The sequence below is a fragment of the Manacus candei genome, unplaced genomic scaffold, assembly GCF_025592945.1.
Source record: "Manacus candei isolate 608988 ecotype Guabito, Panama unplaced genomic scaffold, ASM2559294v1 h1tg000036l, whole genome shotgun sequence".
In the NCBI taxonomy this organism is placed as follows: Eukaryota; Metazoa; Chordata; class Aves; order Passeriformes; family Pipridae; genus Manacus; species Manacus candei.
The window spans coordinates 533,206-545,366 of record NW_026138084.1 but is presented as its reverse complement, the minus strand read 5'-3'; the positions used below and the strand labels follow the sequence as shown (position 1 = coordinate 545,366).

Here is a 12,161-nt window from a genome sequence, read left to right as displayed (position 1 = left end):
GTTCAGAAAACCACCTTGGCCTCGCAGAGAAGGGATGAACCCTCAAAGCTCATCTCCCGCCCAGGGCTAAAGGCCAGGCACTGCCAATTCCCTTTAATAGAAACTACTGTCCTTCTGGAGAAAAAAAAACCCAAATAAAAAAAAAATCCACAAACGTCACTGGAATTACATCTTGTGCTCTTTCTTGGCTGGATACTTTTTAAATTACACTAACTGTAAAATCTAGTGCAAAGCTGTGCTGCAGCTGGGACGGGCTCCCCAGGAAACGGAGCAAGCACAATCTGCATCAAAAGGAGAAGAGAGATTGTGGCTGGTCTGGCTCACCATAAGAAATACCACTTCATAGCAAGTTCTGCTAAATTAACTTTTTTCCAGGGCCTAAATGTATCTCACCTGGCACCTGTGATGCTCAGGCCCGAAAAGAACAGAAAAACAAGAGAGCAGCACAGCAGGAAAGCCATCACGACACTGAGTTTAATCATTACATCATTTATAATGACGGCTCCTCTGGACCCACAAGCAAGGGCCAACCTATTTATGACTTAGGCTTAAAAAAGGGCCAGAGGAGAATCTGCAATGCATCTGAAGCGTGCTGGTATTTATACAGGCACTAAAAGGCACCCAGGGAAAAGGCCAGGCGTGCCTGTCCCCAGCCCCGCGGGCCAGGCTTGCAGGAGCCACCGGCCCCAGGAGCCTTCCCAGAAACAGCCAGCACATCTCCCTACAAGGCAGTGGTGCCAGTGGCACATGGAGCCGTCCATCTGCTGCTGCCCAGGAGCAGACACTGGGTCCAACCCACCCCAGACAGCACAAGGTAAGGCACTGGTTGTGGGACCCCCAGAGACCACCTTCACCTACAACCACCACGCTCCGCTCCGACACCAGCTCCACGGTCACTATCAGGATTCATCTGCATAAAGGTGGGCTCAAATTGAGGAGGCATAAATTAAGCAGCAATTTGTGGCTTTGGGTGAGACACAGAGACATCTCAGAAGAGCTCTTAACACAGCCACACTCATTTGAAGTGACAGGGACAAGAAAAACTAATTTGCCTGCTAAATACTGATTTAGTTTAGTTGGTCACATAAAAAAGCTCTACATTTTTACTTCAGATTATGTCCTTTACCATGCCCACATCATGTTAAAGGCCAATGGGATCTGTTACACAGGTCTCTAAAGTTTCCACCTCTTCATTAAAGTCAATCTTGCACCTTGCTTTGAGTCAAAGACTTCAAGAGATGGGAAAGCCATCGTCTCGCTCCAGCTACTCCTTCCCATTATTAAGCACCCTAGTAAATAAATGAGGGAAAAAAATGCACCTTTCCCAGATTTTACATTATCTGGCTGCCTTCCCCTCTTGTTATACACAGACTTTCATCATCTATGGTCAAAACCATTTCAGAGAACAAGGAGAGTGATCTGCAGCTTTCCAGCCCTCTTGTCCCACCTGCCTACACACTGTCACTGAAGGGTCACCTCACCAGATGCTTCAAGGTAAAAATCACAGCTTGTCTTATTTACATTAATATTTTGTGTTACTGGTACATAAATGCTGCTGCTTTCAGAGGAAGCTTCTCTCAAGTCCCCTGCTCTCCTCGCCTGCCATCACTTCGCATTCTTTCAGCTTATTCTGAAAGGACAGGACTCCTGGAAAAAAATTTTCTTATTCTTACCTGGTAGGCACTAGTATGGCAGCTTGTGGGGAATCCCGGCTGGGCTGGGACCCCTGGTATAGGACAAGAAACTGGCTGAGAATGGAGGCCCTGGTCCTGACAATGTAATGATGCATCCTGAGAGAGCAGAGGAGCAGCAGGAGAGAGCTGTCCCGTGGGAACGGGGAACACTGTCTCATGAGAAGGAGGACTTGTTTTGAACAGAGTGACTGAGAAAAATATAAACATCAAAGGAAAACAGGGACAGGTGCACAGAAATGTTGTGAGAAAGTAGGACTGAGAAAGTCCAGAGAAAGTCCAGCTAAAATCTACCTATTAGCTGTGAGAATTGTAGTTTGTGTATTCAAGCTGACCTATCTGTGTGATACACGTGTACAAAAAGAACTGTATTTAAGAGGCTGTAAATCGCAGCTCGTGGCTGCTGCTGCTTCCTTATTCTTTCCAATAAACTTTCTTGCTGAATATTATATGTCGTAGTCCGTCCCAACAACGACAGCAGCTCAGTCACCAAACAACTGACATGCCAATAGTCTCACCTGTATGTGCAACCCAGGATGTTGATCACACTTCCACCCTCTAATGCAGTGCATCATGCTTCCTTCCTACACTGAGGTACTTTTCCTCCTATTCAGTGGCCTACGAAGATCTCAAGGGATCACGCAACACAGAGCCCGTGAGCAGCACTCATTCCTCGACGTTGGCAAAGACTTGGTAACTCAACATTCTGTAGAGAAAAGAATGGCTGAACCTTCTTCCTGACTCTTCCTCGCTGGCCAGATGTTCCCTGTCCTGCTTGAAGATCCACAGCAGCATCACAGCCAGCTTCAAGGTCATTTTAAGCTGGTGTTACTTCCCAAGGAAGCATTTCCACCTCTCCCATCCCACTCCTCTCTTCCCTTTGTGCTGGTACAGGTGTTACAGCTGCACAGAAAAGTGGATGTGGGAACTGACACACATTAAAGGAACGCAGCAAGAGAAAGAAGAGGCCAGTTTGCATCTGGCTCAGCTTCCTGGTTGGATGCAGGGTCTGCAGGACCACTTCTCTTTTCCCGTACACCACCACAAGGAAAAGGCAGGACCTCTTCTTCCTTCCAGCAGCACCAGCTCAAACCAACCGAGAAGCTGAGCACACCAAGCTTGGACCCTGCTGTCCTTGCAAGAGCACTGCACAAAGACACCAAGGAAAACCCAAACAATTCCAAAGATAGAGAGAAAAAGAAATTAAACTGACTTTAGCTGGACTTCTCCCATTCATTTCCCACTATTGTCCTAACCAGCACCCAAGCAGCACATACTGAGAGCAAGGGCCACCTCCCACAGCCAGCTGCATCCTGGTAGCAGGCAGCACAACTCCCTTACAGCAGCAGTCTCCTGACTGGATCTATTCCACATTAATAGTCTGCTTGAGCACTTCTGGGCAAACTGCAGCAAGCAGGCGAGTGACCTGACGCAGGTTGCTTTTCAGCCACTAAGCCACTTAAAAAGACATCTAAAAATACATGCAATGCTTTTCTCATGTGACTTTTCTAAGCGAGGGACTGCTCGAAACCCTGCCAACCACAAATGGAACGAGATGCCATGGCAAGACCTCTTTCCTGCACCAACAGCCTCCACATCAACAACTTGTTTGAGTCCAGGAGACCAGCCTAAGATAAAAACCTGGAGCATTATGCTTGGCAGCATCAGCTCCTGATGTAGCACCGTTCTCCCCACAGGGCTGTGCTTCCGTTCAGGATCACCACCCAGATGGGGGGAGCTGCAATGTTTTGCTGTGTTTCTGCTCCAGAAGGATCTTTAACTAGTTATACCCAGAAGAGTAAAAATGTATACTTCTCCCCACCAAGCCTGAAGAAAAAAAAAACTTCCCAGCTCTGCTGACACAGGTAATTCCTCTCCACTGAGGAGAGGAGGTAAATAGGGCAACTGTTTGCCTTTGAAAGTGCTTTGCAAATCAGTTCAGCTGGCTGCTGCCACAAAGCCCAAGCAGAAAGACACTGGCCACTTCAGTTACTTCAGCTGATTCTCAAAAGCCTATGTCCTTGCAGTAGATTTACATCAAATTTCCCATCAAGACTCTTCCTCCACTCCCAGAGGGGAGCAGAGAGCTTTTCTGCTCTTTTGAGATGTGGACCCACGTGCTTACAAGTTTCTGCACATGCCTGTGTCTGCCTCGAACCAGAGCAAATACTGACACTAGGAAATCCAAGGTGTCTGCTCCTGGATCAGTTCAGGCTGCAGAGCTGAGCCATGTGCTACTGGAGCTGAGGGTGGCTCTTCCTCGCTCCAAACCAGACACCTCGCCGTGTGCCCAGCCAGCCCCAAGCTTCAGCTGACCTTTTCCAGTTGGCACAGCCTACGACTGCTGGTCCCAAACAGGGCTTGGAGTCAGCTGCACAGAATTCACTGAGAATCACAGTCACTGCTTAAAGAAGAATCTCACTCTGAACACTTGCCTAGGGAGTCAGCTTAGCCAGCCTCAATTCCCATATATGACCAGAAACGAGGACTTCAGCACGTGAAGCTTTTTGCTGGGCTCCCAGCTGGAGTGACCACGCCACACACTACACCAGTCCAAAAGGCACTCACTGGGCAGAGCTCTGCACCCAGCCTTGCTCTCCACATTCTCCCTCATGCTGGTGGTGGACTGCTTTTCCAGCAGGATCTGAGCTGACCAACTCATCATAAAAACACAGGTACGTGTGGCCAAGGTGTGCCTTCAGAACTGCCCCTATCTGCAGTACCTCGATTTCATCTTAACTTCATGGAAAAAAATCAAACCCTAAACCTCGCTGCCTCCTCTGTTCCCTGCCTTTCTTTGTGGTGCAGGGGAGAAGCTGCCTCAAACGATCTCCTGAAGCATCATATCAAGCCAAAGGTTTTGAACCAGCGTGTGAACAAACAGTAAGAAATACATAAAAAGTGCAGAAAGGCTTACCTGGAGGCGGCAGGATTAAGTTCCCCATACAAAGTTATGCACCTCCAGGGGAAGCTTTAGGAGCCCACAATTCAGGGGAGAGAAAAAGGTTGGAGGCCGCTGAGCTGGGTCACGCTGGAGCAAAGCACACAGCACCAGGATGCAGCGCAGAGGTCTGCAGGAAACAGCTTCTTCCTGTGACGGCAGGACAGCACCACGACCCCTCTCCCTTGGGATACCCACGGGCCAGGCACAGCTGACTGCCAGCCCAGGCTGAGCTCACACAGCCACGTCCAGTCACCGCGGCGCCAGCGAGAGGTGCACGGCCCTACCTGTCCCGGCAGGTCCCGGCTCTGACCCGCCACTGCTGGGGCAGGGGAAGCAGGAGGTGGAGGAGAGCAGCACTTGCACCATTCCCACTTGACCCAACGACCAGGACATTGGAGGAGCTTTAGAGGAGCAGCACAGAAGGAAGATGAGGGTCAGGATTCCAGTTTCCAGGAATAATGGGCGTGCAGTGCGGTGATACCAGCGCTGGGACACTGGTTTGAGGGGAGGGTGGCGACTGAGCCACATCACAGGCTGTGTAGTGCTTCTAGACTGCAGGAGCTCTCTGATCAAGACTTTGAGCAAACCTTCTCACGCCCAAATTAGCTGAGGTAATCACAGAGTACTTCCCTGTGCCACGTCTAGCACACAGAACTGCACATAACTTTTATCCTGCCTTATCACCATTACAGCACAGGGGAGCACCGCTGCCTTCTCAAGGCTTTAGTTCCACAATATACAATTTTACATCGTTGCCAGTAGCAAGCAAAGCCCTTTTTCATGTTAGATTTGACTGCAAAGTTTTCATGAGGCTACAAAGCCCTATTATACTTTTTTTACAGTTTAGTGCCAAGGGTTCGTGAGTTTTGCATGCAACATGTTGCTTTAGCTTTCTCTGGACATTTCTGAAGGGAGATTTGTATTTATCCTTAACAATTGTTGTTCTTAGGGGTTCAAGTTTCTTACCTCCCTAAAGGCTGACCTCTGATATACAAACAAAATTTTATTCTAAGATGTGATGAAGTCTTTCCTGAAAGAGCAATCAGCACAAGGCTGCTGGCATATGGATAAACATAAAGCAGTGGCTTCACAAACACCACTGCAAACACAAAATTCCCTGTGCAGGGAACACAAAGTTTCCCATTTTGGCCAAAGAGTTCACTCTAGATAACTGAACTGATACCATACAAACATGTAAGGTGCCACGGCACAGACTTCTGTGTTAGATTACATGACAAAGTTAATCCAATCATTCTGTATTACTGCCACCAACAAAAACATTAGTGCCCAGCCTGAAAAACACCTGATCTGACCTAGACACCCATTAAAATAAGACTGACTGCCCTATTCCTGATGCTTTATTCCACACAGGATGGACAGGTATGTGTTGTGATCGCGCTCCAAAACTTGCAGGACCACTTATACACCTCATGCTACAGCTACTCTGTGCACAAACACCACACAGCAGAAGCTTTCAATGAACTCAAAGTGAGAATTAATAAATCAATAATACAAGTTGTTTGCACCCATTAAGTTCAGCTGATGTCAGTACTACTGAAATTATACTTTCCGACATGTCTTACAGCATGCGCTACTGTACAGCGTGCAAGAGAAAGGAAAGATGCCAAGGAGTTTTGGGAGAACATTGGCAAAGGGGGCTTTGAATTTTAGGAAAAATACCAGAGGAAGATTCTTTGAACCAGCACAGTCCCACCCTCATCTCCAGGACAGTCTTTACCTGCATCTGTAGAGGTAGAAGTCTGATTTTTAGAGAAAAAGAGACACAGCTACACTGATTCTGTGTAGCTTTCCAAGAGGATCCTGTGAAGTTGAACTGAGAGAAGGTTTTAGAATAACCACCTTTTATCCCCTAATTCAGGCCCCAGGCACTATCATAAAAATTCCATTAGAAATATTTCCTTTGGGGTGGGGAAACACCATGCATGGTCTGTCATGCAGGAATCAGCTCCTACAGCACAGAGGCCTCACAGAGGTCAAGATCTAACCAGAAAGCCTAAGGGACTCGAACAGGGAATCACTACAACCTCAAATATGCTTCTTAATACCCACCTGGATGCCCACATCCATATAAGGCCTTCCTGTAGGAATCCCAAGAGCCACAACACAAAGATAACAGATCACACCTTAACACTTCTGCACATTATTTCAGCAACACTTAGAGAAGACCTGATGAAACTTTTTCTTAGAAATTCCCAGCTAGAGACCAGCACTGAAGAGCTGCTTTAGAAAAAAAGTTTATAGGAGAGGCACAGAAGCCCTCTTGGAAAAACCCAGCAACTATTTCCATTCTGATTAAAGGAGAATCTGAACAGCATCTTGGACTGCTAAATAACCAAGCACTAGGGACAGGAATCTCAGTCCCTTCTCCCCTGAAATTGAGAAGTCCCAAAGAAGCCACACATGCAAGGAAATCCTTTCAGGGACTCATGGAAGCTCTGGGAAGAGGTGTGTTTCCTGATGAGCGTGAAAGAGTCCATTTGGGGGCTGAACTTGCACAGGAGGGAAGAATCAAGCAGTGCCACCCCAGCTCAGAGAGCCCCTACACCACAACCTGAAGTTGTGACAGTGGCACAAGGCTTTCACATCACCTGTTGTAATTCAACACTCCAGTGGAAAACTGCTGGTTCAAACTATCACCCAGCCTCTTCTTACTCAAGCTCATCCAAAGACCAATCCCTAGCCCTTGGGACTGATATAAAATGATCAGTATCTCCTACTAGAAACCCTCATCAAAATTACCAAATGCTAATCCCCACCCTTAAGGAACACACTTCACAGAAGATTAAGCTTTCTGAAGTTGAAATGCACGATCTAGTTCAAAAAAAAAAAAAAAAAAAGAAGAGCCCGAGTGAATTCAGCACCAACATGTCCAGCACTTGTGTCACCTGTAACTGCACAAGAGTAAACTGAAACCTCTCTGTAAGCACTTTTTCACCCCCAAGGAGGGAGGGCAGGAATGAGGAGGGAAGGCAGGAATGCCGCTTGTCAGGTCCATAACAAGGAGCACCTGCACCTTCAAGTACTGCAGGAAGGGGCTCCTGAGCCAATTTGCTGGAAAGCTCCAGGGAGCCAGTATCCAAAATATTTCAGAAGCTGCCCACGTAACCCTCTGTGAATTGAGCCTTTCTCAGAAAGCACAGCAGGAAAGACACATCGTACCCTTACTCGAGGTTGCAGTGATGGCAAAAGCACTGTGGTGAGACCACAACACAAGAAAAGGGCAAGAGAGAACTCATTAGTGGAAACAGTCACTCAAATACATCTTTATGGGTCAGATGAGGCTGGGAACCTGGTTTTCTAAAGAAAACCCCAAAACAAAGCTGAACACTGCGGGACTGGGACAAGTTTTACTGCTATTTCCAAGCCTCACTCTGTGCATGTCAAGGTTTGACAGTACTTTGAATCCCACCAAGAATTACCCTCCAGGCCTAAAGGATACCTGCAGGACAATGAAACTGGGGGGACAACTCAACCCTGAAGAAGAAAATATCTGTTATGGCCAAGAGCACCATCCCAAGGGAGAGCTCTGCTGATCCAGGGCCTCCCTGCTTTCAAGGATGGTCAAACTCCCCTTCTGAACACTTTCCTAAGCCCATGAAAATAAAGTTGAGAAGAAAGACCAACTTTCTGCCAAGCTAGCAGGATCAGTTGGTCAGTCCATTAGCTCAGCACCACAGCTGGTGTGTGGGAGGAGGCGACAGGGCACAGCTGAAAGCAGGGAAAGAGAAGGGCCCTGTTAAGAGCATCAAAACATGAGAGTGGCTGAGGCAACTATCGCCCTGAGCTAACCCACCTCTTTTTCCTTCTCCAGGCTGAGCCTTGCTTCCTCTGCCCCTGCACTGCTGGGCTGTTGAAGCTCCTCCTGGCTGGGGTATTTACAAGCTCCTTCTGTGAATAATCCAGGTTCCTAAAGCAGCACTGCTGGGCTGAGGTGACCTTGAGCAGGAAATTGCATTTGGGAGAACAGGGTGCCCCCGCTGCCTCCCCACACTCCAAATAAAGCCATGCCACTCACCTTGCCCTGTCTCCTCCTCCTCAGTCACCCAGAACAGCTCCTGAACCAGGCACAAGAGCCAAGGAACTTTGTGCTGGTCCCCAGGTGATCAGCTCAGGCCCTGCACAGGGAAGGGAGTGGCCCTGCCTGGCCAGGGGATTCAGATCATCTCCTTCAGACACTGTTGCACCATATCAGCTCAGATGCTCGTAAAAGATGCACTGACAAAAACAGCAGTAACATCAAACATATACAACCATTTTTCCTGCTGGCAAGCTAAAATTTTATCCTAGAAAAGCTGAACCAGAGACAACTTAAGCCAATAGATAAGTGCAGGGAGACATACAGATAGAAAAAGGCACCACACTAGGATATGCACCTACCTAGAGTGTTCACACGGGTTAACATATTAACTTTCCATCCAGCAGCCCCTTAGTAGTTTGCTCAAACTTACTCAATCTCACAGAACAGGTCCTAAAAGCACAGAGTCCTCGGGTTGATATTTTATTTTTCACAGCTTCAACATGCTCGCGGTCCTCTGCGAATCGGGTTTAAGGTACAGAGCTCTCCAGACTGCACAAACATCCTAAGAACAAACATTTTCAGCATACCAAGAGCTCAGATACTCTAGGTCAATCCAACTATGTTTATTTGTATTTCACCCAAATCATCACCAAAGTACTCGGAGCTCAAGGAGCAACAGCCTCCCACTGATTCAGCAAGAGACCAGAAGTAATTGGTAGACAGTGTGCAAGCACCACAAAGAATGCCAGAGGCATTTATTTACATGACCCCTGTTTGCCCAAGAAGAATTCAGCGTTTGCATTTTCCTCACTCGAATTAATCATCACTAGACTTAAATCCTCAGTACTATTCCCCAGCTAACAGGAGTAAAGGCACAAACCACCCAAAATCATCCCAACAAAATTTTTCAGAGAGCTGGTACCGCTAGAACAAGACACTCTTTTACTCCATAAGATGGAGTTCCTCCTCAGGCTGGCACAGCACCCTGCTACCTCTCCAGGACAATTTCTCTCGTTATCTCTTCAAGGGACATGGAAAAGGCAAAGAGACACCATTCCTGCTGTTGAGTAACATCACTCCTGCCAGGGCAGAACCATTACACCTTCTCTGCCAGGCTGACAACACACTGCACCTCACACCTGTGCTGCAGACACTAAAGCATGAAAAATCCCCCAGGACTCAGCTGCTGCAACCACACGTTCCTCTTCTCCCTCTGACCCCAGCGGGACCACTGGTCTTTAGTGCAAAGCCCCAAGTCACCTCTCAGGTTTGTCTGCTGTCACAGTCACACAAGCCAGGACGCAGCAGGGCTCCCTCTGATGTTACCCCCTCACTGCCAGAGAGACAGGCCAGAATTCCTCCAGAGCAGCCGCCCGTGGAAGACAAGAGTGTTGGCCCGGCCCCGACCGTGTGCTTCGTGGCTGAAGCTGCAAAAGGTCTCATTCTACCTGTCACATGTCCTCCTTCACTTCCAACAGCAGCCAAGCCCAGCACATCAGGCAGTGAGAAACAAGGAGAATAGACTGGATAAGTTACCAATGAGCACCAGCATTTCTAAAAGCAGAAAAGTGCTTGAGGTTAAAAGAAATCCTATACAAAAACCACTGGCACACAGCAAGAGCAGAACACCTTTACCGTTATCAGCCCCATAGCTCTTGATGATTCTTCAGGCCTAACACCAACGATTAAGCCCAATTTTGTGCTTAATATTTACATAATGCTTAAAGAAACGGGTATGTCTAAGCCAGTTTGTGCTGTCAGCAACATCTCTCCTCATTATTGGAGCGTTTGTGCCAGCTCCCCGAGAAGTGAGAGCAAACTCCTGCAGCAAGGAGAGATGGTGCGACCTGGAATCAGCCAGGCTCTTCTGATTACTCCTCTGAGTAAACAGTGGTGTTCCCAGCACTTCAGCTTGCTCTCAGGCTCCTTCCGTTGGCATACTACCCTATATTTAGGATAGAGGAGCGCAATGACAAGCATTGGGAAGAATGAATAAGTGGTTTAGGATGCTCAGTATAGCAGCGTGAAGAAACCTAAGAATTAGAAACTTCTAAAGCGAGGAAAGGAATCTGTAAAGCTAGAAGTGGGAAGAGACAGCACTCCATATAGTAAGTTAAATAACAAGTTTTGTTAAGAACAGTATTCCCAAGGCAAGAGATGCTAGTGGTCCATCATGTAACAGCAGTGGAAAGAACCCCAAGAGGAGGGGCTGCGAGAAGATAGCCAAATTCTTGTTTTTTTCACGCAAAAAGAAGACTTTAATTTCACTTTGGACAGGTGAACAATGTCATACCGTTTTCCTAAGTCTAGGAGCCTAAAGGGAGACATAGCACCTCGGCGAGAAACTGTGAATGCTGCTGCCAGGTCCCACGTCCCCCTCCCTGCACCTTCCCATTCCCCTGCCCGCACCTTCCCACCCCGAGCAGAAGGACATGGTTACACTCCAAAAACACACACGGGAAGTTTGCAAACTTCAAACCGGTGGCAAACCCCACTAAACCCAGGCCTGCTGACTCGATGGGCGCTGGAGCCACTTTGCAGCCTGTTGCTTCCGAGGAGCCAGGGAGGCCACGAGGAATATTCAGCATTCACATGGTGCGGCAGAATTATTAAGCGGCCTTTAGTCACCTGCCCCGCGGACTGCAGATAAAGTTTGCCTGTCGGTGTGTCCCGCCCGGCACAGCCACGCTCCCGGCTCCCCGAGCCAAGGTCAGCCCTGGGAAGCGGAGGGGCCGACGGAGCCCCACGGGGCCCGGGCCGAGGGACTGCCCGGGACCGCCACCTGTCCCCAAGGGACTCCCAACTCGGCCGGGTCCCCGGACACCCACCTGCGCTCCCACGGCGCCAGTCCCGGTGAGCGGGGACAGCCCGGGGCGCCCACACGGGTATTGTCACACCCAGGGCCGGCGACCGCCGCCACCAGCACCGGGGCCGCTCCCGGCAGAACCCCGCGGCTCGCCCGGCACAGCCTGGCCCAGCCCGGCCGCTCGGTGCCCCGGCCCGCTGCGCCTCCCGCCCGGGCCCGCCGGGCACCCCCGGGCGCGGCGCCCACCCGGGGCCGGGGGGCGGCGGCGGGAACGCGGCGCGGGGGGAGCGCGGCCCGGCGCGGGAGCGGCGCGGGGCCGGCCCCGCAGGCCGCGGAGGGCGCGCCGGGGCTGAGGCGGCGCCGCGCCGGGAGAGCCGCCCCGCCGCCCGCGCTCTTCCAGGCCCGGGTCCGCCGCGCCTCTGCCCAGGCCGCGCCGCGGGCCCCCGCTCCCCGCCGCCAAGGGCAGGGCGGTCCGGCAGGTGCCGCCGCAGCCCCGCTCCGGCCGGCCGCGGTCCCGCCCGGACCCCGCTCTCACCGTGCACGCCGGGCCCGGCCCCGCTCCCGGCCCCGCTCCCGCCGGCTCCGCGGCCCCGACGCACCGAGCGGGCGGCGCGGCGCGAGCGCGACCCCGCGCGGGCACGTACCCGGGGGGGCGGGGCCGGCGCGCGCGCGCGCGCGCGG

The 12,161-nt window shown here is 50.4% G+C and overlaps 1 protein-coding gene and 1 long non-coding RNA gene across 7 annotated transcripts in view; one reads left to right on the top strand and one right to left on the bottom strand.

Moving 5' to 3' along the window:
- Positions 1 to 12,118, bottom strand: part of DAG1 (dystroglycan 1) — a 49,857-nt gene extending 37,739 nt beyond the window's left edge. The window contains exon 1 of one of the 6 annotated variants that reach the window (XM_051793153.1): positions 12,016 to 12,118. The gene's annotated coding sequence lies outside the window, so the exon portion shown is untranslated. Of the gene's footprint in view, positions 1 to 2,209; positions 2,232 to 4,608; positions 5,215 to 8,449; positions 8,473 to 9,104; positions 9,988 to 11,502; positions 11,667 to 12,015 lie in introns of those variants that run through there. The other 5 variants (XM_051793154.1, XM_051793157.1, XM_051793155.1 and 2 more) reach the window with 5 other exon arrangements.
- On the top strand, positions 77 to 2,140 carry LOC127473521 (uncharacterized). Its single transcript, XR_007905480.1, has 3 exons — positions 77 to 814; positions 1,403 to 1,494; positions 1,681 to 2,140. It is a non-coding gene; the product is annotated as an uncharacterized LOC127473521 (long non-coding RNA).
- Positions 12,119 to 12,161: the final 43 nt, after the last annotated feature.